Here is a 24,516-nt window from a genome sequence, read left to right on the forward strand (position 1 = left end):
GAATGCATGTACAAGAAAGGCAGACTTGTCAACTGCCCTAATGAACATGAAACTAAGTTATACAAGGTAATAGTGTATCTGCTATTTATGGCTCGCAATATAAATCAAATTTAATTTATGAACCCCTTGAAACCCACTTAAAACCCAAGGTTTTTTGTAAGAATCCCCCAGTGTTAAATAAATCTAAACAAAACCAGGTTTTCAACGTACAAAAATGCCATGTTACTCACACATACAAAGCACTGTCTATAAATCATTAATACAAACTTGAAAAATCTAGGCCTGCAAATTAAAAGCACAGATATCAAAATTAGGCCAAGTTACAAAAAACAATATTGGCTGTTTTAGCTCACACAAATTAAACAAGCTATCCCAAAGCAATGCTACCCAATGTTTCCTAAATTATGTCAAGTAACTTGGCCCTGTGCGACCAAGCATGCAGTATTTAATTAATGGGGCAAACATATGTCTGGATAGGTTTGTAAGATTCAACATTTTTTAGTAGGCCTCAATATTTTCATCAGTACTTAGATTACATAGCCAAAAGTATGTGGACACCCGACATCCAACATATCATCCAAAATTATGGGCATTAATATGGAGTTGGTCCACCCTTTGCTGCTATAAGAACCTCCACTCTTCTGAGAAAGTCTATACTAGATGTTGGAGCGTTAGTGAGGTTAAGCACCGATGTTGGGTTTAAGGCCTGGCTTTCAGTCGACATTTCAATTCATCCTAAAGGTGTTTGATGGGGTAGAGGTCAGGGCTCTGTGCAGGCCAGTGAAGTTCTTCCCCAGCAAACCCAGCAACCATTTATGGACCTTGCTTTGTGCACAGGGGCATTATCATGCTGAAACAGGAAACGACCTTCCCCAAACTGTTGCCACAAAGTTAGAAGCGCACAACAATGTCATTGTATGTGTAGCATTAAGATTTCTCTTAACTACAACTAAGGGGCCTAGCCCAAACCATGAAAAACAGCCCCAGACCATTATTTCTCCTCTACCAAACTTTACAGTTGGCACTATTCAGGCCAGTACAGTTGCTCTATGAATTCCACCAAACCCATATTCGTCCGTCAGACTGCCAGATAGTGAAGCGTGATTCATCACTTCAAAAAATGTGTTTCCAATGGAGGTGTGCTTTACACCACTCCAGCCCTGTATATCCGTCAAAAGGTGTCCTTTTGAAGAGCTTCCATGTACTGTACTGTACTGTTCATAAAGGTTAATTATCACACACACGAAATTCACTTGGAAACAATCAAACCACTGGTTTTACCTGGGTTTACACTGTGTGCCCTGGCCTACTTTATGTTCTCAGCTCATCTGTCAATGGCTGCTGTAAATGCTCTCTAATTTGCATATGCAAACAGTGGCTGTGTAAAATGAGGCACGTCCTCTCAGTATCAATTTTATTAGTTAAAAATAGTAACGTAACTGAGCTATGTTGTTTTAACCAGTGGTTATTTAATGATATGGGGAGACGAATGTGGGTACAAGCAGGATTGGGATTAAAGAAAACAGTCCTGCACAGACCCTGTTCTGAAAGTTTCACCCACTGAATCCTCGTCTCCTTTCCCACAGTCGGACAGCTGAGTTCTCAAACGATTCACATCTTCAGAAGCTGAAAACATTTCAAAGACAGGATCCTCGGTCGCAAGTATTGGTTGGGGGTGGCACTGCAAGAAGCCATTCGTATTTGCATTATTCAGATCTATCGTGCAGCAGTGTAATAATCTGTGTCTGTCGTTTCATTTGAGTTACAGATCAGTTTATCTGCTCTGGACTGATGCATGCGAACACGCAGATTGGTCACATTCCGCTTGGTGGTACTTGCAATGCTTCTGCCCAGATTCACTTGAAATAATATAGAAAGCTCATCCCATTTACTGAGCTAATCTGTATTAGCTGAACATCAGTGGATGTGTGCATAAACTGACATAAATCCAACCTAGTAGCACGTACAGTGATTATTGACTTGGGATGGTCAGAGCACCCTGACACACTGTGTATTAGGTCACCGACAGACGTTTTCTTCAAAGAAAAGCGCAAAAAAAAAAAATCTATTGACTACTGAGATCAACAAGACCTTCTACTGTGGAACTGTTCAGGATGGATTACATGTGGTAATGTCAACACCATTTGGAAGCACATTATGTAGTCTTCATTTACAGTATTCATTTTCCATTTATTAATGAGTTTATTTATCATTTTAGGCACAGACTCAACATAATAAAGTCATTTACAATGTCACTAACAGGAAGACGAGCTTCACCGAAATTATGAACTTGTTCCACAAGCTCCAGGGCAACAGTACGTCTATTTAGATCCAGGCTTAGGGTGCAACTGATCTTTCAGTATTGTGATATATTAATCCTCATTGCATTCACAAGGTTAACAGATGACAGCATACACGATGATGCATTCATTACTACTTTATGACATTCTGTAAACTTAACAGAGTGCCATATCAGATGTAAATGGGTGTTATTAGGGTTTGCTGTCATAAGAAATCTATTTCAAATGACTGGCAATGAAAAAAAAGTCAGATGAAGCATAGGCTAAATATTTCAGCAGCACCAATTTCTTCTGCCTCAGATGGAATCGCGCACTCATTTCCCAACATGCATTTCCGGCTTTCATTTTCCGGACATCAGAAGCACCCTTGGGGAAAGGTGTGATTTAGTAAAAAATAGAATTAGTCAAGTGCTGTAGTCATTTGCAGCTTTTGGAAAATCCACTGGGACAAGCAAGCATGTTCCAATTACTTGTGGACAAATAGCCATGCTGGGAGTTGACACTGCAGCTGGAGTGGGGGCGGGGGGGGGGCACAGGGGGAGTCACTCAACAACCAAAAAAATAAAAAAGGCGGTTCATAAGTTACTTTGGCAAAGATATGATCCTTTAGCGTGATCTGATTATAATTATGGTGTGGGAAATGGCAGTCTATTCTTTTTTTATGAAGAACTGTCAGATTCGCGATTAATCCGAATGCAGCTCCTTGCCCTGTGAGCCTGGCTAATTGCAAGAGAAGAAGATAGATTGTTGAAGCTCTCTAATGCCGCTGGATGTGATGGAGAGAGCTGGTTATAGATGTGAATGGCGCTGTCCCATTCTTACGTACGTAGCATCATAAAATGTCTCATAAATCTGAAGTTTCCGTTGTGAACAGAATGGAAAACATTTTTACAGTTTTTCCTTTTCCTTTTTCCTGCTAACCCAGTTTTGTTGAAGTTGTACTCAACATATCTAAATCACAACAACAGTGCCCACAGTACCAAACTCATTTGCAGCATGTCTAATCACTTCTATTCTTAGCACACTAAAGGCAGTTCCTAAGCGCTGTTTTGAAAAGACTGAAATGTCACCAGCAAATACTGGATTCACCCCGTACAAGTTTGTTCACAAATTGCTCACGCATTGTTACAGCTGAATATAATTTATCGCAAGTTCTAGTTGTCATTCCAGTTAATGCACAAATACAAGTGCACACAATACTTAAGTGATCAATCAGTCCTACCTAATGTATAAGGGAAGGAAGACCATACCCATGTGATAAAAAATAGTGCACAAAGCATAGTTGATATAAACATTCACATGGGTAAACTGACAAAGAGTAGTGATATAGACTTTATTTTGATACAGAAAAAAAACTTCTGGGTTTAGTCTTTTAGAATGTTTCCCCCTTCAGATCTATAGAGAGTACAATGAAATCCAAAGACCGAATATTTTTTCAGATTTAAATTTTTACAAAACTTCAAAGGTGCCTAGAAAACACAATTAAAACCTTGGGCTCGCTTTCCTCTCCACGTGCAACATATGTTGCCTGGCATTGAGCGATTTGTAATTTGTTCCTCCATTTAGATAATTGGTTGTGAATTAATTAGTTGCTTTAAAATCTACATGCAGTTTGTTACACATCTCCCAGAGCCTGATCATTTTAATTACTTAATGAGGTTTAAATGGATTTCTTCTCCATGGCTTGCTGTCATTTGGATTGTACTAAAAAACTATTATACTGGAATACTATTATACAACACGGTGGCATGCAAACAAGAATCTCTCTCTCCCTCTCTCTCTCTCTCTCTCTCTCTCTCTCTCTCGCTGTCTCTCTTTGAGGGAAAGAGAGATCTTTAGGAGACTTGTGATCTTTATATGTCAGAGCGCAGATTATGGATAATATAGCTGAGTCAACATCAGCTCTGAAAATGCTTGGGGTAATTCACTGACAGCTGTGTGTCTTGGCAGTGTTATTTTCTCTAAAGCATTCTGGCGGCCGGGTTTTGGATAAGGGGATAAATCAATCTAAGAGGAATTAAGTTTCTCCGTTAACGGAATAAATAAATGAAGCATCTTATTTTGATAGTGAGAATAATGAATCAACAAAAAAATGGGTGTTGTGAAAACTTATTCTGCAATATTCTGCAATAAAAAGAAACTGGTCTGTAATACTGTAAAAAAAAAGATGTCACTGTGAAGAATGCTTAACTGCACATAACAGCACCTGTCCCATTCTATACCCCAGCTGTCCCACTGTCACCTGGTAATGGTGTAGAACCCGCCTGACTGTGGCCAGAGTGACAACGCTGACGCTGTTGAAAGAAATGCATGTTCTTTAGTGACTCTGACATGGATTTCCATCATGCCTGTTTCACTTCTGGTCAACATGCTTACGATGACCACCTTCTGGTTCTGCGGCGAAGCACCTCCACAATGGGTGCTTCTCTTCTTTCACTCACTACTGTCAATGCAATGTTACAATAATAACGTTTTGATATGCAAAGAAGACATTATAATGGTAAAATAATGGCAAATATTTTACCGTACCATAACATAGTGAAGTATGGAATATGATCTCTTACCTGTGCTTATTTATAAATATAATTACTTCTAATTACTTGGATTTTAAATGCCCTGAATAGGCCTTTTAAAACATGACAGGGCTTTTGGCCTGCAGTAATACCCTGACCACAAAACTCCAGTTTCAAATATGCCAAAACAGTGTGAAATCCCACATTTATTGTCTATTTTGCCACAAATGTGGAGTTTAAGTCTTTTGAAATCTTAAATAATAAATAAATAAATAGTTTCAAAACCATCAGGGTGGGAGGGATCAATCTTATCATACTTTTCTAGATAGGCTCAGTATGAAAAGGACTAACTTTTGGTAATTGTATGTAGTTTCTATAACACACAAAAGTGTCAGTGCTTCACAATATAGAGCCATTTCCATGCCCAGCTTGGAAGTATTGGCAGCTTAGCAGTTTTATGAAAGGTAATATTTCAGGTTGACTAAGATTTAAGCATTTTTATGGGTTTCTACACTTGGATTTTTATTGAAATGGTAGGCCACAAAGGCCTTTGCAGAATTCAGCTTTTTCTGAAATACTGCATCCAAATAATTTGAAAGGATGGAAACTGGATTGTGGACGTTAATTCAAGCATGCCATTCCCCTCTCATATTTTCCTCACATCCACGTGGGAAACTGAGATATTCTTCTTTGTGCAGTAACCACAAATAAGATGCTTTTTATCTGTTTGCTGTTTTTGCCGCTAGGGTATAACACATTAAATTATGACTCTCATGTTTTTTTTCTTCATTTGTTTATATATTTATCACTTTATTTTACCTGTTTGTTCTGCCTAGTTTTTCACGGTTTTCTCTGTTTTTTATTTCAGTTTCTCTCCTTTGGAAAGACTACACAAGTGCGCACCAAATTTAATCAACTTCAAAACACTGGCACATGACTCGTGTTTACAACAGATTTAAACGTCTCATGCAAAACCAATTGAGTGCGACTTGAGGAATGAGAGGAGGCACCACTGGTGGAAATTCAAATCGTTCCAACTGAAATGTTGTGACTGCAGCATGTACAAAGCTGGATGAGTCTAACAGAATTTGTATTTCAACATTTAATATACCAGGGAGGAAGAGAGTGGGGTAGTGGTTCAAGCTAAGGACCTTGTGGTTGAGACTACAGCAGTAGGGTGCTGAACTTTAGCTACTATAAACATTAGTACTGGTTTTGTAAAAACTCCCATTACTGCGATCACTTACATATATTAGTGCAGAAAGAAAAAAACTAAACAAAAAAATGCAAAAACACATAGGCACAGTAGGCATATTCATGTGCTCCCATCTGCACTCACACGTTGAATAATGGTAATTGGGTAACATTTTTAAAGACCATTCTCCATTTATCATTTAATTTAGTGTAACCATACAAACATAATTGATGAATACTAATCTTTATTGAATGATATATTTTTTTTTTTCAGTTGCGGTTGCATCCTGCAGTATTCACAAGCAGTGCTGATATTTCTAACTCCGATAGCCTGCATAATTAAAAGGTAACATATTCACGTCCACCATAACAACGGTAAGGTGGACATGAATATGTTCAAATTAATTTAATTTCCCCTTAACAGGCACCTCAGAGTGGATTGGCTGGCGTCTGACAGGCGATGGTAAAACGCAGGTGGTGGCAAAAACGAGCGGAAATTTGTAGCAATTTAAAGCTGCGGAATTGCACAGCCTCCCAGCGAATCGGCGGAAAATCTGGCGTGTGACATTAACCGCAACTCCTTCCTCTTCCATTCCCGCTCGGCAGGCCGGGCATGGAATTAAGAATTAGAATCAAGAACACCCGCGCGGCGGCCACAGTGCATGCTGGGCCAGCGCGCGGGATGGCTCGTTTGTCCCTCCGCTCTTTCACGAGGACGCACCCAAACAACATCTGACAGCGGGAGCTTTATTAGACAATAATAAATAAAGCAGATTGAGTGTGAGGCCTCAACATTTCATTCTCTTAAATTTATTATTATCATTATCTTATTCTTCCCTTCAGCACATTTATCTGGGTTCTGGAAATTGCTGAAACAACAAAAAAAAAAAAAAAAGGTACGATCTTCCAGACGTTGTGCCTCAAAGGATGATCAAGTGCAATGATGTCCAAAAATACAATGAGAGAGGATTTATTGTTCTGGAGTTTTCCATTTTCATGGAGGCGACACAAATTGGACCATTCAAAAAGCAAAAAAAAAAAGTTATTGAAAAGACTCATCAGTTCTGTTACAAGCAACAATTCCTCATTGAGAAATGGCTTCTGGTTCATGAACAATGAAGCACTCTTTCTTTCTGTGCCTAGGCTTTCAAATCATTTATGCATGCTTCTATTTTCTATTTGCACTTCTTATCAGTTCCTTATAGGACATATCAAATGCAATTAATTTCTCTAACAGGCAAACATTTTTGAGACAAAATAATCCTGCTATGAAAACTATATTTGACAGAACAAGATAGCTATTGGAATTTAATCAACGAGATGAAGATGGAAAAAAAGAATTCCTTTATGCTATTTGCTATTTACAGCAGTTGCGACATAACATTACTTATCAGTTTAACAGACACTTCTTTATCCAGGGCAATTTACATAGCTTAGAGATTGGTACTGTCTGTTCATCCAGTTGGATGTTTCTGGAAATAAGTCAGTGCATGACAGTGATTTTCTCTCTTGAATTCAAAAGTGAAACATACACACTGATTAAAATACATAATGATTATCATAGTACCTGCATAGCAAACACACTGATTGGGAGCCGTTGTTACATGTGTTGTTATTTGTATAACCTTTAAGAGTTATCCCATCACTTATTTATTGATTGCATTTCAGAATATCCATTTGCATAGCCCAGTGCTTAACCGAACATTTCTAATTAACCACCTTACTCAACATTACAATGGCAATTCCCTCACCTGGTATTTGAACCAGTGACGTCAAACTTACAAATCAAGTTGCTCATCCACTATAGCACTGCCTGTTGATTTACTGCAACCTGCACAACTTACTGTTTGGAGAGGTCAAATCACAACAGTAAATTTGAAAAAGAAACTCTAAATTCTAGTATGTTGGGATATTATCAGTACATATCAGTAAACTATAGAAATTTAATTGGGAATATTTGAATGAATAATTAAATTGTGTGTGGACACAAACAAGCAAACCAAGCTTCTTTAAAAGATTGTACCATTTTGAATACTTCCATGGAGTTTTATAGAAATCAAATGTTTATATATCAAGTCAAGGCTTCACAGCACACATGTGTGGCCATTTAATTTCATTTGGTTCTTTGGTTACAATGGGAAATTAATTAAATACTTTCTCACTTTGCTTATAGTGAATATTGAAGCACTTTTTTTCAGCAAAGATGCCCTTGTGTACCGTTAGTATTGGATACCTCTATTTTGTTTTGGGTGCCTAATCATGGATACTAATGACTTTCTGCCTTTGGGGACCAAGTTGCTTTTAGGGAAAGATCCCTGAATACATACATTCTGGTAAAAATAGAAATTGAATCAGTATACTTTACCTGCCAAATGAGTCCCTTAAGACTATATGCCTTCAGTCAATTGCCTGAAAACTTCTAGAAAACTTTCTCTTTTTTTGAAGCATATCAGTTAAGCGCCTTTTCTGTTGTTGTCTGCCACACAAACAAATCAGATGGAGGTGCTTCCATCGTTCGTTTCGAGGTCTGAAATATGCTCGTGAACAAGCATCTGCTTGTGCTGCTCCAGTAGCTGTTAAACATCTGGACCTGTTATCTTCCCAGCGGCACGCTCGGAAGAGCGGAGCCGTCTCCAACGAGGCGGGCGAGCTCGCCGTGACCCATTTCCCGCAAATTTCCGGAAGGAAATTTATGTTAATATGCCGCTGCACCCGCCGCCGCCGCCGCCGCCGCCATATTTTCCAGCTCTTAAATCCTGGAGCACAATGAAACATCCTCCCAGGAAGGTGACCGTTTTTGTTCCGCCGCCACTCTTATGAGTGCCCTTTCTTTTCGGTTTACGGCCTGCTCTTAGCTCTAATGGGTAGGGAAAAGGCCCTCCTACGGGGGGGTGGTGGGGCTGGGGGGGGGGGGCGAGTGGCACCCCGGGCATGACCATTAACCGTCTCCGCTGCCAAGGAAAAGCAGCCGAAGACTTACGAGCCGGGGCTCTCTCTCCCAGGAGCGCGCGGCCGGGTTCGGCGAGAGAAGAAAAGGCCGCGGGCGGAGGGGGACCTCACACCACCGAGAAACACTTCAGCCGCGGCTCCCATAATCCTCCCCTCACTTCCCCGGCTGAAAGGGAGCCGCAGACAACCCCGCGCACCGAGGCTAGTTCTAGCGTTAGCGGTGAAGGGGCTGGGTTTTAAAGAAGCGGTTGCAAGCTAACGGGTAATGGTCCGGACACGGACGCTCACGACTTGTAGGTCTGCCAGTGACAAAAAAGGCTTGGATCATTACTTCATAAAACTATTATTTATTACTTACTATATGCAAAGGCACTCAAGTATTTCCAAATGAAAACAAATGCCACTCCGTTTTAACTTCTACTATTGAAGTGTGATTTCACTTTTATCCCGGATACTTGACAATGTACGCATTAGTGTTAAAAGTATTGTTATGAGGCATTGTGTCATTTGTTAGACAGCATATGCTGCTGCAAGACAGTTTTAAAACATACAAGATGTTCCACTCATGCGCTGTGGATTGGTCAAAATGATTCATCCTACTGACAGAGCAATTCTATTTTCTGAGGATTGCACGGTCAAATACAATGCTTATAATGCTTTAACGTGATTCACAATGGCCAAGTTTAATTCAACAGGGTTTTATTCAGGTTAATTTAAGTCGGATCATATATTATGAGAACAAATCCATGGGGAAAAGCTGATGACTGCTTAAAATGCCTTGGGTGAAAATAAATGGAGAAGATGAATAAATCCACTCGTGATTATGATTCTGTTATTGTGTTCTGCATGACTGAAATTAATAAAGCAGCAAAGCATGTCAGAAGAATAAATGTGTGTGTGTGTGTGTGTGTGTGTGTGCACGCGTGTGTGAGAGTGAGTGCGAGCATGTGTGTGTGTGCGTGTGTGTGCAGGTGCATGTATGCAAGTCAGAGAAAAGGCCTGAGACCCTGTGGAGCCATCAGCCTGAGAATTATTGTACAAGAGAAATAAATGCATATACAATCCAAAATGGAATGCATTTTAGATTGATGCCAGTATACTATATGGCATATACATTAAATCAATAAAGACATATAAGGTCAATAAAGTATAAGCACTTTTACGATCTCAGTTGTAGCATAATTTATGGTATGAACTGTATTGTATTTTTTGTAATATGTTGCTAATTGGCTTTATGAAAGAATGAAACCACCAGAGAAAAAAGGACCATTTTCTGTAGCAACGGGAATCACCTTGACAACAAGAGCAATGCCCTTCGCTCACCGTGATCTGAGCAGGTTTAATGAGAATGCAACCCTGTGACTGCGGACTCCTTAAAGGTAAAATGCATAGCTTCAATAAAGTGCTGTACGCTGTGACTAAGATACATGCTGGGGCTGGACAAAAAAAATGGAAAAAACAATATATGAATAGCAAGAAAGTAATAAGGAGCAGGCCCACAATTCACCTTCAGAACAGCTTCAGTCCTTCTTAGAGGGCTGCCATGCAAGTTCTGAAGTGTGTAGTGTGACTTTGGACCCATTCTTCAAGAAGTGAAACCCCCAGTTCTTTGAAGGATGAAGGAGGTGGAAATCTACTTTCCACTCTGTTCCAGAACTTCCCGAAAAGGTCCAATGATGTTTAGATCTGGTGACTGTGGCCATGGAATGTGTTTAATTCTATACTGGTATTCCCAGATCCACTTTTGAATTTGTTTGCCACCATGTATGGGGGCATTATCGTCTCAGAATACAGGGACATCATGAAGAAACAGTGTTTGAACCATGGGGGTACACCTGGTCTTGCAAAATAGCTTTGCACTCCTTGGCCATTGTAAGACCCTGTGGAGCCATCATCTGACCTGAATGGCTCACATCAGACGGCTGTCCAGACTACTGCAGACCTGCCACCATGTTCAACAGTTGGCATCAAGCATTGCGAGTTGAAGGCCTGGTTTGGCTTTCTCCAAACATTACAAGGCGACGCGAGTCAATGTTTGTTTTTTCTGAGAGGGATACAGACGGCAGAGGGTGAACTGATTCAGGATGACAACCGCTGCGTGGTGGGGCATGTGCCACGCTCTCTGGGAGCGCTTTAACCTTTCCTCATTCCTTTGGGCTGCTGCTATTTGGGGCCACGGCACCTTGGGGTTTCCCCGAGCAGAGGGCAGGGGGCCATGGCGTGCGTCTGATTGCGGGCGAAAAACAAAAGACGGTGTCACGTCGCGCCGTGTTGACAATCGGGCCTTATTAGATTGCGCCTGTATTCCCTGTCGCTGCTGGCGCACGGAGGGGTCGGGACGGAATGAAGCCATTAATATTCACAGCATCACGGAACATCATTGAGGCCGTAAACGCGGGGGGAAAATATTGCCGTACGAAAATAAAAGGGACAGACACGATGGGACATAAAGCAGGGAGATACTGTAACTGTTGCTCGCACACAGATGGCTGAGTGATAAAGGTGGGGGGGGGGGGGGGGGATTTGCATTACCTTAGTATGAAATGCATTCAAATAAAGGAAGAGCTCGATAATTGAGCGGTAGTGTTTTCGCGCACCGCAATTTAGCGAACAGGTTTGTGGGTAATGTGCTTAACATCACTAACCCGCACCCGACCCGCAAAATGTTAGAGGACACGAAATTCCCTTTGCAGATGGGGACTTAATCGTTTAAATTAGACCCGAGACCGAGTCCACGTGTTAAATCATAATGCGAAATACCCAGAGCAGTTTTTTTTTTTTTTTTAAGACGTCGAAATGGTATGAACACCTGCTCGGCTATTTTTGGTCATTTTAATAACAGCTTAGAAAAACACAGCTAATGTTATTTTCAGTAATGTGCATGAGCTATGATTACATCTTCATAAGTAGTTTTTTTTCCCCAATTCTGAACTGATTGCAATATTTATTTTTATTTTTTCAAATTTTCATGACATATTAATAAATAGAGTTTTAATTGGTTAATTTCAATTACTGATTTGCATGAAAAAGTATAAACACGCGTTCAGGAGTGTCAAATAAAGCTAAATAGCCTGGTAAGCACCAATTTTGTCCTCATCGGTGCTTTCCCAAGAGAATCAAGAAATTGAACAGCACTCGTAGGTCTGGAAGCATTACCTAAGGAGGTTTTTCTTCTGCACAGTCGCTCTCACATTTGCATTCCCCACAGTGTCCCTGCTCTCTGATGCCTGTCCAAGAGCAGCAATTTACGTTCTGTGCACTCTGTCTTACAGAACCCAAGGCAGAATGTTCTGTCAGAGCAGTAGGACAAATGGAACTTGGAACAACAAATGGAACAGCGACCAGATTTTTTCATTTCTTTTTTTTTTTTCCTTTCAATCCGACAGAAAGGCCAAGGCCCCACAGGAGTTTCTCAGGAAAACACCTTGTGGATGAAAATTTTGTTTTGGTGAAATGCACAGCAAGGCCTGGCGCATGTAATTCAGTGCCTCAGTCTACATCTGTGGTCTGGGATGGCAGATATATATATGTCTTGGGGATGAGGCTGCTTGGTAATTTACAGCAATGGCGATTATGGGGATGATGTTGAGGATCAGTCCTCTGAAGAAAATATTTATTTTCCAGATGAAAGACAGAACGAGAATGTATCACTCTCACCTATTTTATTGTTTATGTATTCGTAATATTTGCCGGGGACATAAAAATAGTGAAAGATGCTCAGGCTAAACATGGTTATACATTTATTACATTATAATGTGCAATACTATGTGAGCATACCCTTTCAAAACATCATGTACAACAGATGAAAATAACAAATAACATACCTTAAGTAAGTGTAGAATTGCTTTTTTTTTTCTTCTTTTGAAATATCGATTCCCAGATCAGCTCTAACTGCATTGGCACACATTTGAGTCATTAAAATTAACAGACATGTTTTGCACTGAACTACACTATTCATAGAGAAGGACAAAGCTTCCGGTTAGGAATTTGGCCCTTTGGCCTGAAATTAAGCATGCACACAGTGTTGTTCATGTCAATGACTGATGCAGACAACAGCACAACTACTTCAGAAATATTTTACTTCAGAAACATTTTGCTTCTCAAGTGGAGGAGCTTGCACAGACAGCTTATTCAGTCTTTCACCCAAGTCCTTCATCCAATTCCTGAAATGTGACGAGTTAGCCTAAAGAAAGGAGAGTCAAATAGAAAGTATTTTTTATGGAATCAGCTGGTTAAAAATAATCCCAAAAAGGCTTGGGGCTGTGTTGCCAACCATTATTAATAAAGATAACAGCATTATAAGACCAACTGATACCAGTCAAATCAAGGCTCAGCCTCAGGTTCTTAGCTTTGAGCAAACAGATTTTGGGTTGGTTTTGGGTAACATTTCAGTATTCCTTAGCAACACTCTAACAATTATATAGATTCATGTCAGGTCCCTTTGCAAAGCCAAAATCCTCCTGCTGTGTTGTACTTCTTCAATACTTGATGAGGACGGAGAGAGCAAGGATATACTTCTCTAAAGATTAAAATGTGTCATTGCTGCTAAAAATTCATGACTCACTATCCTCCCAAATGTTCCATGTCACCTCACCCACAAGCTACAGCTCCTATTACTTCATGGTTAAAAAAAAAATGTATAAAGGTTTGGATCAGGTGAATGATGTAGGGTTGCTTAAATAAAGGCCTCTGAGCCGTCTGTCAGTGTCAGCAGAGCGAATACCGGTGAGCAGCGAAGAACACTTCATTTTTCCGAGACAAGGTTTGGAACAGTAAATCTGTATTTCAAAGCTGATTATAATTGTTTCACTTCACAATGAAACAAGGTACACGTTGTATCCCTGCAGCTTTCAATAGTTTGATTTTTAGAGTTAGATTTTTCTTTCTTTCTTTCTTTCTTTCTTTTTTTACATATTTAAAAAGCCTTGTTAGCGGGAAGCATTTTGGGATTGAACTGAATCTGGCTTTAAATGTAATGACACGTACTTAATATATGAAAGCGTTACAATCCAGCTGGTACACTTTAACTTAAATTGATTTTCGATTCTGATTATTCCCCTTGTTGTTGTTGTTGTTGATGGTGGTGGTGTAGTTATTTTGCGTGAGCAACACTGAAAAATTAGCTTTTAGGTAAAGCATTATTACTTCATCATGGTGAGATAATATTTTGAAAAGAGTGGGGATGAGAATTTTTTATCATTCTCTCTAATTATCATGACTAACTGGGGAAATGAGTGAAAGATTAAGAGCAGAAGTGGAAGATATAGCCAGCTGCTTTGTTCAATTTTATATTTCTAATCAAACAATTCACATGTGGGTTCACATTCCCAGCTTTTATTTAAGGAATTTTGGTTTCACCATGTAGAAATTACAGCACTTTTTTATAAACACCCTGCCCCCACCCTACCATTTCTGGGCATCATAATGTTTGGGTCACAGGTGTTTATGATTAGTCTGGTGTGCTCAATTGCTTCCTTAGTGCAGGTATACGAGAGCTTTCAGTATCTAGTTTTGAGTCTAGCCTTTCGATTGCCTTTGGCGTCTGTCATTGGCATTTGTCAACATGAGGACGAGAGCTGTGCCAATGAAAGTCAAGGAAGCCGTTATGAGGCTGAGAAATCAGAACAAAACCAGAGACCTACGCCAAAACGTTAGGCTAACCAGAATCAACTGTTTAGAACGTTATTCAGAAGAAACAGAGAACCTGGTGAGCTCAGAAATCACAAGAAGCCTGCTAATCCAAGGAAGACCTCCGTCGAGAACTCAGTGAGTTTGAGGCGTATGGAGCAGGGTGGCTCGGGGGTGTCAAAGCGGTCTTGTCTAAGCTGCTGTTTACCTCTGGGGTCGAGTTGAAACCACAGTGCCCGCTCTCCATCACTGTCACAGAGGAGATGGGCGAGTTAGTTAGCCCGTTCGCGTCAGCGCTTCCAACGACCACCCCGTAGAATCGCAGCTGCACGCCGCACCCAAACGCATTTGCCCTTGCTTGAAATGATGCATTATTCAGCTGCGCAGCAGGCTTCCACATCCAGGAGAGCTTACATAGCTTTCCTATTTCACCCCTCTGTACATTTACATACGATCCATTTACACCAAAGCCATTAAGGTTAAGTACCTTGCCTACAGGTACAGTGGCAGTGCCACATTCGGTGTTTGAACATGTACACTGCATAAAGGCGTCTACACTAAGGGACACAAGTCTGAAAATGACACATTTCTTGCCAAGTGCAGGAGTGTCAATGTAGGACCACAGTTCTGTGTCAGAAACGTCATAATTTTGTACATGGAGTTGTTCTTGCCCAGACACTTTGCAAAAATTACCAGACATGGTCATCCACGTCTCAGGACACGCCATGAAATTTTGGTCCGTGAATGAACCCAGAAATCTAGAAATCCCCAATCACAGACCCAGGAGTTTGAGGAACGTTCTAGAAATACACATGTTGACACAGGGAACCAACACACTCCAAATTGCACTGAAATTTAACAGGTCAGGTATCTTCCAGAAACTTCATTTTCCATATAGTGTAGGTCCCTCAATGCATAAAGCACTCCCACCACACAGCTGTTAAATGCACACCTGAGCGTAGATGTCAATGGCCAACTATTTTGGACTCCAACGATCAGTAATTACAAATAAAAAAGTGGGCACCAGCAAAAGTGCCCTACTATTATTTACAGAAGGGCATTATTTTTATTTATTTATTTATTGGTCAACATTAGCACCAATAGATAAAATAGCAAGAATAAGCAGGTGACCTTTTAATTAAAAATATACTATGGTACAATACCATCGACTGCAATAATCACAGGTAATAAGTGAGGAACCAGCAGGAGATCCCTTATACAAAAAATAAATAAAAATCAAACTGTGCCTCTGAGTTTGCACATTATAAACCATAAAACTTAATTAGAAGCCCAGGCATTTAATAGTAGGCCAGGTGTTTTCACTGGAAGCGTGTTGTGCAATATCCCCACTCCATTCACACATTCACTGTCCTGAAGAACCTGGCTACTGTGATGATGTAAGATGTAATGGAGCACCTTTGGCAGGGGAAACATCCCACACAATACTGAGAATTTATCCACTCCAATAATCAGTGCATCCCTGAATCAACCTTCTTCTTTTATGGGCCACAGCTGGCTGTGTTCGTCGCATTGAGAAGCACTCTGGTGTTGAGTGCCTGCCTAAAATTCACTTTGCATTTTAAAAGAAAAAAAAAAACAGCCTTTGCAGTTAAGTCGGACCTGTTCGATGAGTGAAATATTGATCATTTTTTTTGGTCAACGAAGTGTCATTTAAAATTGTTGTCCTGCTGCTGTTCTGCCAGTTATTTTCACTGACACTGCCACATTCAGCTTTTATCAGTGAAGATGTGTAGATTAGCTTCATTCGCAAACCATATTGTGATCTGATGTGAAGTTCATTTCATTGAATTTGTCACACAGCAGCTATGTTCTTCTTTAGCCACAAGTTCCTTAGAGAGTAAAAAGGCCATGTTAGTTCATTCTCACATCTCACAAACAACTTTACAGGAAAGTGTCAATATGCCAAGGTTACACCCATGGCTGTTTCACACAGATACTTTAAAATATATCATTTGCATTTAATATCGGGATAAATTGCCCGAAGGTAAGGGTTTGCAGGATCCCGTCTGGCAGCTAGCTAGCTTACATTTAGCTGCGCTGCTGGAGGAATTTCACAAACCAATGGCCTGTTAAAATGGTGCTGTATGTTCAATACCTGGCAACTATTTGATTCCAGCTTTCATTTCCATCTGTATGTTTTCTTCCCGGTCATTATAGGAAGCAGGCACCTGTTTTATGATTTTGTGTGTGTTTGTGCACAGTTTATTGCGTGTGTATTTGGACAGTGACACAGTTTTTGTAGTTTTGGCTCTGTATCCCAGTAGATTGGATGTAAAATAAAACGATGTATATGGTTAAAGGTTAAATATAAGGTTAAAGTGCGGACTGTCAGGTTTAGTGTATTTACATCCATATCAGGTGATTCATGTAGAAATGAAAGCCTTTTTATACACAGTCCCTCCATTTGAGGCTATGTCTTGTTATTGTTATTATATTGCTGTTACTGGCTCAGCACTCAGTTTCCCAGTATATCCATGCTTACTATCTTTAATAAAGTAGGCCATTCTTCATGCAAAAACAATTCCTCTATATAGCTGCCTAACTTTTATGTGCATAAGAAGACACAGTATGGACAATCGTTCAAGTCTGAGAACAAAAAGTGTGAAAATACAAAGCATTTAGCAAGTCCAGAAACAGATTTTAATATCACCTGCATTTTCAGTCTCTTTACCGGCCCAAAGTCATGTTTCGAGTTTCTGGGTGGTTCAGGAAATGGTTGCGGCAGACAAGTGCCCATTGCTGCTTCAACAGGAACATTTTTGGCTGAACAAGTCACCTTGAATGGCTCTAAAGTGGTGTTCTGTGTCTTTTTGTATTCTGCCTTTTGTCTGAAGAAACACTGGCATCATGCAGCATCTTTGAAATTGTTTTTTTTTTTTTTTTTTTAAAGTTTGTGAGGGAGATTGAAATTAAGTCTGACAAAAGGAGGGGACTTGCGATTTAGATGTTCAGTTTTAACATTGTGTCCTGAATATACTGTATGTCGATCTTGCAGTTACTAAATACAGTGTTGAGTATGTTCTTATTCTAATAATGTAAATAATGTCCTCTGTTATATTTGCTCATCAGTTTTTGTTTATTTTTGGGGTTTTTTTTTTTTTTTGAAGAAGGCACAGGTGTATGCTGACAGAATTTGACAGTTTGTTGGCTGATATCTCCATTCTTTCCTTGTTAAAATTAAAAGTAAACAGGGAAGATAAAGATACTCAGTATTTTTCTAAGATCTTAAGTACAATGAAATTCTTTAAGACGGCATTTTCCCTGGTTTCATGATGTATGCACCTTAAAGAGGACTTCACTTTTTGCAGTGACTTGCTTTTTTCCACAGTGCATACTCGTAGCATCGTCTCGTAAGTGATTTGAGAAACAGTCGCTCCTTGTTTTGTTTCTGCAAGCGCCCATGACCCACCTTATGGGCTCTACGCCTATTGCTGTGAAACAAGTTGCACCAGTGCCAACTACATTGAGGAAAGGGACTATTTGTTTTTCTGCTAACCTTTGGAGACCCTCAAAATTGCTTAATTCTGCGTGAACTCTGAACTGAAAACATTCTACCAGTGTGTCACCACTCCTGACCTAACAAGAAAAGCTTTGTGCGGCTTTGTGAACAAGGCAAAGTACTGAATGCTAGTAGAGGAGTCCACAGTGACTTTGGCTCGGGAAACACAAGAAAAAGATTCCACCTATTTTCTCGCTTATTTAATTTAATTTATATTGTTTGGCAAGTAACAAGTTACTTTTTCCTGTTCTTAAGGCCTAAGGTTCATATACTAAGCTAAAATCACGTTCCCTAATCAGGTGATATGATTTTAGTGTCAGACAATTTTTCTGTTTGTTTAGTTGGGATTTAATGCCACATTCATAAGGAAGTGCTTTCCTTGACTTCTCCAAGGTGGAAGAATGATTGTAACACCATTAGGTCTGGCTTGCAAATCAAAATACTAAATAGCAGACGTAGAGTAGAAGTAGAATAACTATTTTAAAAATCTAAACTCAAATGAAAGTATTATGATTAAATCATACTCAAAAAAGTATATAAACAAAATAGTTCTTGCATCTGTGGCGTGTGTTCATGTGGTCATGCCTGTTGTGCATTCACAATGCCACCAAAATTGCACAATGCACCAGCATTTGAGTGAAAACCTGGTCTGTGTTGGTCTGAATACAAATGCATTATTCAACACCAAACTCGCACAGTGCCTAATGTTTCGATTTACACTCCCCCTTCTGCACCACCCAGCCCCAACTGGTTTACTGCCGACTAAAAAACTACCAAACCTGGCACAGGAAAAAAATATTCCATTTGGGAGAGACAAAACCAGCAATTTCTCACGCACTCAGGCACATTTTTGTTCTTGCATTGTCACCAATATCGAGCCCTGAGTTTGCAAATGGCGCATACATATACATACATACATATTTTTACTTTTCCCTGGTCAGGTTCTGTTGGCAATGATTTTCATTTTCAAAGGTGTTTTTGTTATTATGCATTATTTTATTTTTTTTGACATTTCTTTTCCTTTTAGCTCAATACCCACACCCCCTCCCCCACTCCCCCCACCCCCTCCAGGGGTGACATTCCCAGAAGTGGAATCACAGCGGCTTCGGCAGCAGATTTGAGGAGTTAGCATTTTCACCCCCCCCCCCCCCCCCCGGAGTCTTTGGGGAGCGCAGCGAGAGCTGACGATCTGGAAACGCTGAGGGCTGACATTGGTACGAAAGGAAGCAGGTGCTACGTGACCTCTTCCAGCCAGCTGAATATTCATATCAAAAAGTGTGCCCTTCCCTGTCGGAAGCATCTCCGAAAAGTGGACCTTATGAAATCTAATCAATGTAACCTATAAAGATGTATTCCACATTTCTGGAGTATTGACAGTTTTGACTTTCATCGTCATGAATATGTTAAAGTGATGATACCACTTCAGCATTATAGACATTCAATTTTAAATTGAATTGCAGCTTGTAAATGATCCATATAACATATAAGAACGTAGATGTGCTCATAGTTTTAGTTTATTTTTCTTCTATTTAGTTTAACGGAATGGTTGCTCACTCCTGCCAACTGGAGATAATGGTTCTTGAAGTTGTGATAACATTTCATCCACATTTTAAAGCAAGCATATTTCATCAGAAATTTAAGATGATATCACAGAAAATGGTTCCAGGACCAAATTATTGACAGATTCTATACATATATATATATATACACACAGGAATACCAGGCTACTTTCAAACCAATAATTGAACCAAATATTGTAAATAAATGTTCAGCCGGGCTTATTTTGGGTATATGCTACGATGGTTGAGCTTGGTTGTGGGTGTGGGTGTGGGTGTGGGTGTGGGGGGCTGTGAAGAGGGTAGTTTAAGGCCCTGTTTCTGCTCCCACTGTCCTCTACTGGGCATCAGTGTGTGTGTGCTTGTCCCAGTTAAACAAGTGTATTTGAAAAGCCTTAATGTAGATTTTTCGCAGGACCATGAAATCATTACACTAACGGCTGTTACCCGAAGCAGTGTCTAATCAGGCTTACGTTAATTTTCACAGAACGGTTTCTAATGATGCTGCTTTGGTCCATCAAGAGGAAATGTTAGTGATGGTAACTTGCCTTTCGATTGCACCGCACAGATTTGTCACCATCGTCTTTAATTATTTATCAGGAAACTTTCTCAGCTTCATAGCTTATAAACAACTCACGCCTGGATCCAATCATCATCTGTCCTTAACTCTGATTCACGATTAAATGCAAGTGCTCGTTTACTTCTTCACAAATTGTTTGGGGAGCGAGCTCGACAATCACCAAAAATAATTAAATAATCTGTGCTCGCACTGAAGAAAATAAGGCTTCCATTTAATTGTGAGTCAACATTTACGACAAATGTTGATTGAATCCAGAGCTCAGTGCTGTACCGAGGACCGCTTAACTCCTATAGCCAGTACTACATCCAAGCCTAGAAGAAAAGCCAAGGCACTCTTCTTTAGAACACATTTAATTCAATGCTTTTATTCCATGGTACGTTCCAATGACCGATTATTAAAAAGTCCAACAGGTTTTGGCAAAAGCTTTCTTTGGGGAGGCATGTGTGTGCTACTGAAAAGTGCCTTGCTTTCTTTTTTCTTCTTTTTCTTTTTGTACGATTATGACTTTGCAATAGCAAAAACCATCTTCTGCCATTACCTGTGGATATCTTAACAGCGTAACTAGGTAGCGCTCCTTTCAATTTCTTTGCGCTTTGGTGTTCGGACAAATTTGGACTTGAAGGCTCTGAAGGATCCTATGGTTTTGTTTTTCTTCAGAAGCGTGTAACAGTTCCTTACTTGATGGTTTGCAGAACTGCGCGTTCTTTGCCGGAGTTTGGTTGGGGTGGATACACCGTCACTACTCCACTAGAGGTGTGACCCAAATCTGTCCCACCAGGGGTTTTTGTCCTTCACTTGTGGTTTAATGCACTTGCTGCTGAAAATACATTCTTGGCAAAAAATGTTAAGTATGAGCAGATCTCATCTAAAAGTTCCTACTAACACACTCACACGCACACATGTCCCTACCAGTGAGCTGTATTTCAATTCATTGGGAAACAAACCTAAGAAAATATCAGTAATTAATTCACAAACTTGCAAACAAAAACAGTGCAGAAAACATCCATATTAATGCATTATATTAATCCATGGAAACTCCTTTGGACCACGTTGAGGTTCAGATTAGCAAGCACACCAGTCCCATATGGACCTAGTTCCCCAATTCAGCTCTGCTTGTAAGTGCACACGAGTCAAACTATTGTAGCAGGAAAGTTCAAACTGTGGAGAAAATCTGGAACGGAATCACATGATTCTGAACTGTGGAGCCATGTGTCTTGTGCTGACAGGTACTTTGTTAACCAAAAAAAGAAACCAAAATGAAGCATATCTTTGTCTTCCCTGTTACCTGCAAGCACCTCTCTTTCAGTAGGCAGCAGTACACTCAAAATCGCAATTTGTCGCATTCATCATCTGAGTGGGAAATCAAAAACACGCGGCTCGCTCTGCTCTTGCATTTATATTAAACCCCCGAGATTGGAACTGTGGGTAATCCCTCCGAGGCCAGGATGTGAAAATATAATCACAGCCTTTGAAAGGCTGGTGCCTGGTGGGAGGAAATGGTCAGGTCCGGCTCCGTTCTTCTCTGCACTCCCGCAAACACAATCAGGACCTATTGACTTAGGATCGGCATGACGACTCCCGCCGCCCGCGTTTCCGCTAACGCTAAAGACGATTAAGGATGAGAGCAGCTCGCCTCGGATCTGCACTGGCTGAGAAGAACGCGGTGGAGAGACTAAATGTGTTGTTTTTTTTGTTTTCCTTTTTTTTGTGTTTTTTTTTTGGGGGGGGGGGGGTGAATGGGAGTTTTACCAGATTGTTTTTGTTTCCATCGATCTCCAGTCGGGGCTGCCAGCATTCTGGGCCTTTGTGTATTCAACACCTGATTTCCCAGAGCGGCCGGAGCCCAAAGCCGGGACCTGGCAAAGGGCCTCGTTTGTATGAGTGAGCTGTCAAAACAGAGACGTCCCATGAGGAACAGCCCCCCCCCCCCACTCCCCCCCACCACACCCCAAAAAAGAATCAGCTTTGTTTTTCTTTCTCCTTTCCTTTTCTTCCTTTTCTAACTCACTTGGCCAAAACGACAGCAGACAGACCTTTTCACAGAAAGTGCAGGAGACAAACTGAGATTTTGGGGGGGGGGGGGTGGGGGGGCGGAGAGAGAAAAATGAATTTTGGTTTGTCTTGGAACGGAGCAGTCTAATGGAGCGTAATGGAGACTTCTCCAGCAAGTTGTCTCTCTTCAAAAATAAGAGAGGGAAAAAAATCGACTCTTCAGTAGGGGTCTTGCTCTTTTCCTACCCCGAGGATAAATGGCAGTACTTGCCAGCCATCCATTTTGTGCGGAGCCAGCGACGTTGAAGCAGTTGTGGTCTGGCTCCGAGGGCAGGTGATCGGCAGGGCCTTTGCCGTCCTCGCATATTTCTCGATCCCACATCTGGGAAAGCGCACCCAGGGTCACGCTTGTTTCCATTCCTACGGGCGATCCGACAAACACTCTGCTCAGTTTGCAGCTGTGCGTGCGCTACATTCTCAGCCCGCTGCCACAAAACACACAAACAAAGCAGTTTGGACCGAGTTTTCCGCGAAGGGAAGAGATCGTGCCGCCACAGGTCATATCCTGCACGTTTCACTTTTTTTTGTTGTTGAAAGTAACGCACTTTAGCCGCAGTACCTCTTTTTTCATGCCGTAGACGCTCGGTGAAAGCCCAGGGGTTGGCGAAACGCAGCCACGTCCCACGCGTGCGCGCGAGAGAGACGGCTGAAGATGATTCGCCGTGCGTCCGGGTCCCGCTTTTCTGGGGTCGGCTGTACCCTTGCCTTTGGCCGGCTTTCTCTCTCTGCAGCAGGGCTGCTTGGGCTCAGGGCCCAGTCCGACCGCAAAGGTCCAACAGCACCTGTCACCTCCCTGCCAAACCCGCCTCCCCCCCGCCCCTCCTCCTCCTCCTCCTCCTCTGCCCTCCCCGCCTCCCTGCCTTCCCAGCCTCCAAGAGCATCTGGCCCCTCTCCACGGGGGAGCCTGGCCCTGAACCTCCCGAAAGCCGGCCCACCACTGCGAGGGTATCAATTTATATCATATTAACTTTCCCAAGCACCACCAGGTGCTTGATTAGGAGACCGGCCCACAGCCAAATGCTCCGTGGCACCGTTCAATAAATCACTCCCCATCGCGGCCGGCGAGCGTCTCCCCTCAGCCCCCCCCCCGTCCCCCCCCCCCCCCCCCCCCCCCGTCCCATTTTAATCCCGCCCCAGCGCTGAGACTGCGAGGTCCTGCACGCTCCCTAGTCCACGCCGAGCTGGCAAAGCCTGCCATGTAACTACCGACTCGGAACAGATCTGGAACCGACTCACTTATTCAAAAGACAACAAAAAAACTCCCTCCGCTGAAAATGAGATACTGTACATGTGGATTCAATCAATTATTTTCATGAAATTTCATCTGCAGATAAATCTAATTGTTAATTTTTTTTCTCCAAAAAAATATGGCCTGCATAAACCACTTAGAATAGACACAACCTTAAAGTATTTAGTATGCACAGTGAACAGAATACAACGTCTGACGAAAAGGGGGGGGGGGGGGATTTTATTTATTATTTAGTATTGTCAAATGTATTTATTTTAGTTCTGTATTTTTGTATCTGGGTTCTATGCGCAAGCTTATATCACATGCTCTGCCCAGGTAAAAACGGAAGCCTCAGGCATCAAAACAAAATAGGCATGCACCCCTGTGGAGGTGAGCAGCAGTGCCCAGACTGACCCCAACTGCCTGACCCTCGGTGCAGTCACATTTAAATGGGGTCCAGGTTTCAGAACCTTTGTACCCCGAATGATCTGAAATAAACGACAAGCTCGACGGGCGCTTTGCTGCTCAGGAGAAACCTGACGTGCGTGCGCGCGCTCTTATAAATTAGGGAAAGCGAGAGGCGCGGACGTGTTTACGAGCGGCGCGGGAGAGCGGCCCAAGGCTGCGCACACAGGCGCGCCGTCTGCTTCTCGCATAGCTTCTGGGGCTTTTTATGGGTCCGTGTGACGGACCGACTCAGACAAGGTCTCTCCAGCTGAACTTCCTGAACCGCTGGGTAAGGAAAACACACAAAACTGCACTATGGGATAGCGTGGGACCCCGCATTCCGTTAATTCGGCCGAGCCCGGCCGGCCCGGCGAGCCCGGGCCCGGCGAGTAATTGTACCTGACAATACGGGACTGTTCGCTCGAAACGCCTCACAATTTTCTGCTAATGGAAGTCAGCTGCCGCCATTTCCTGCCGAAAAAATGTGCCGAGCGTTGTTCCACCCCCGGACCCGTTCCAAGTAAAACAGCCGGGTCTGTCAGTTCTGAA

This window comes from Anguilla anguilla, chromosome 5 (assembly GCF_013347855.1).
Source record: "Anguilla anguilla isolate fAngAng1 chromosome 5, fAngAng1.pri, whole genome shotgun sequence".
Classification (NCBI taxonomy): Eukaryota; Metazoa; Chordata; class Actinopteri; order Anguilliformes; family Anguillidae; genus Anguilla; species Anguilla anguilla.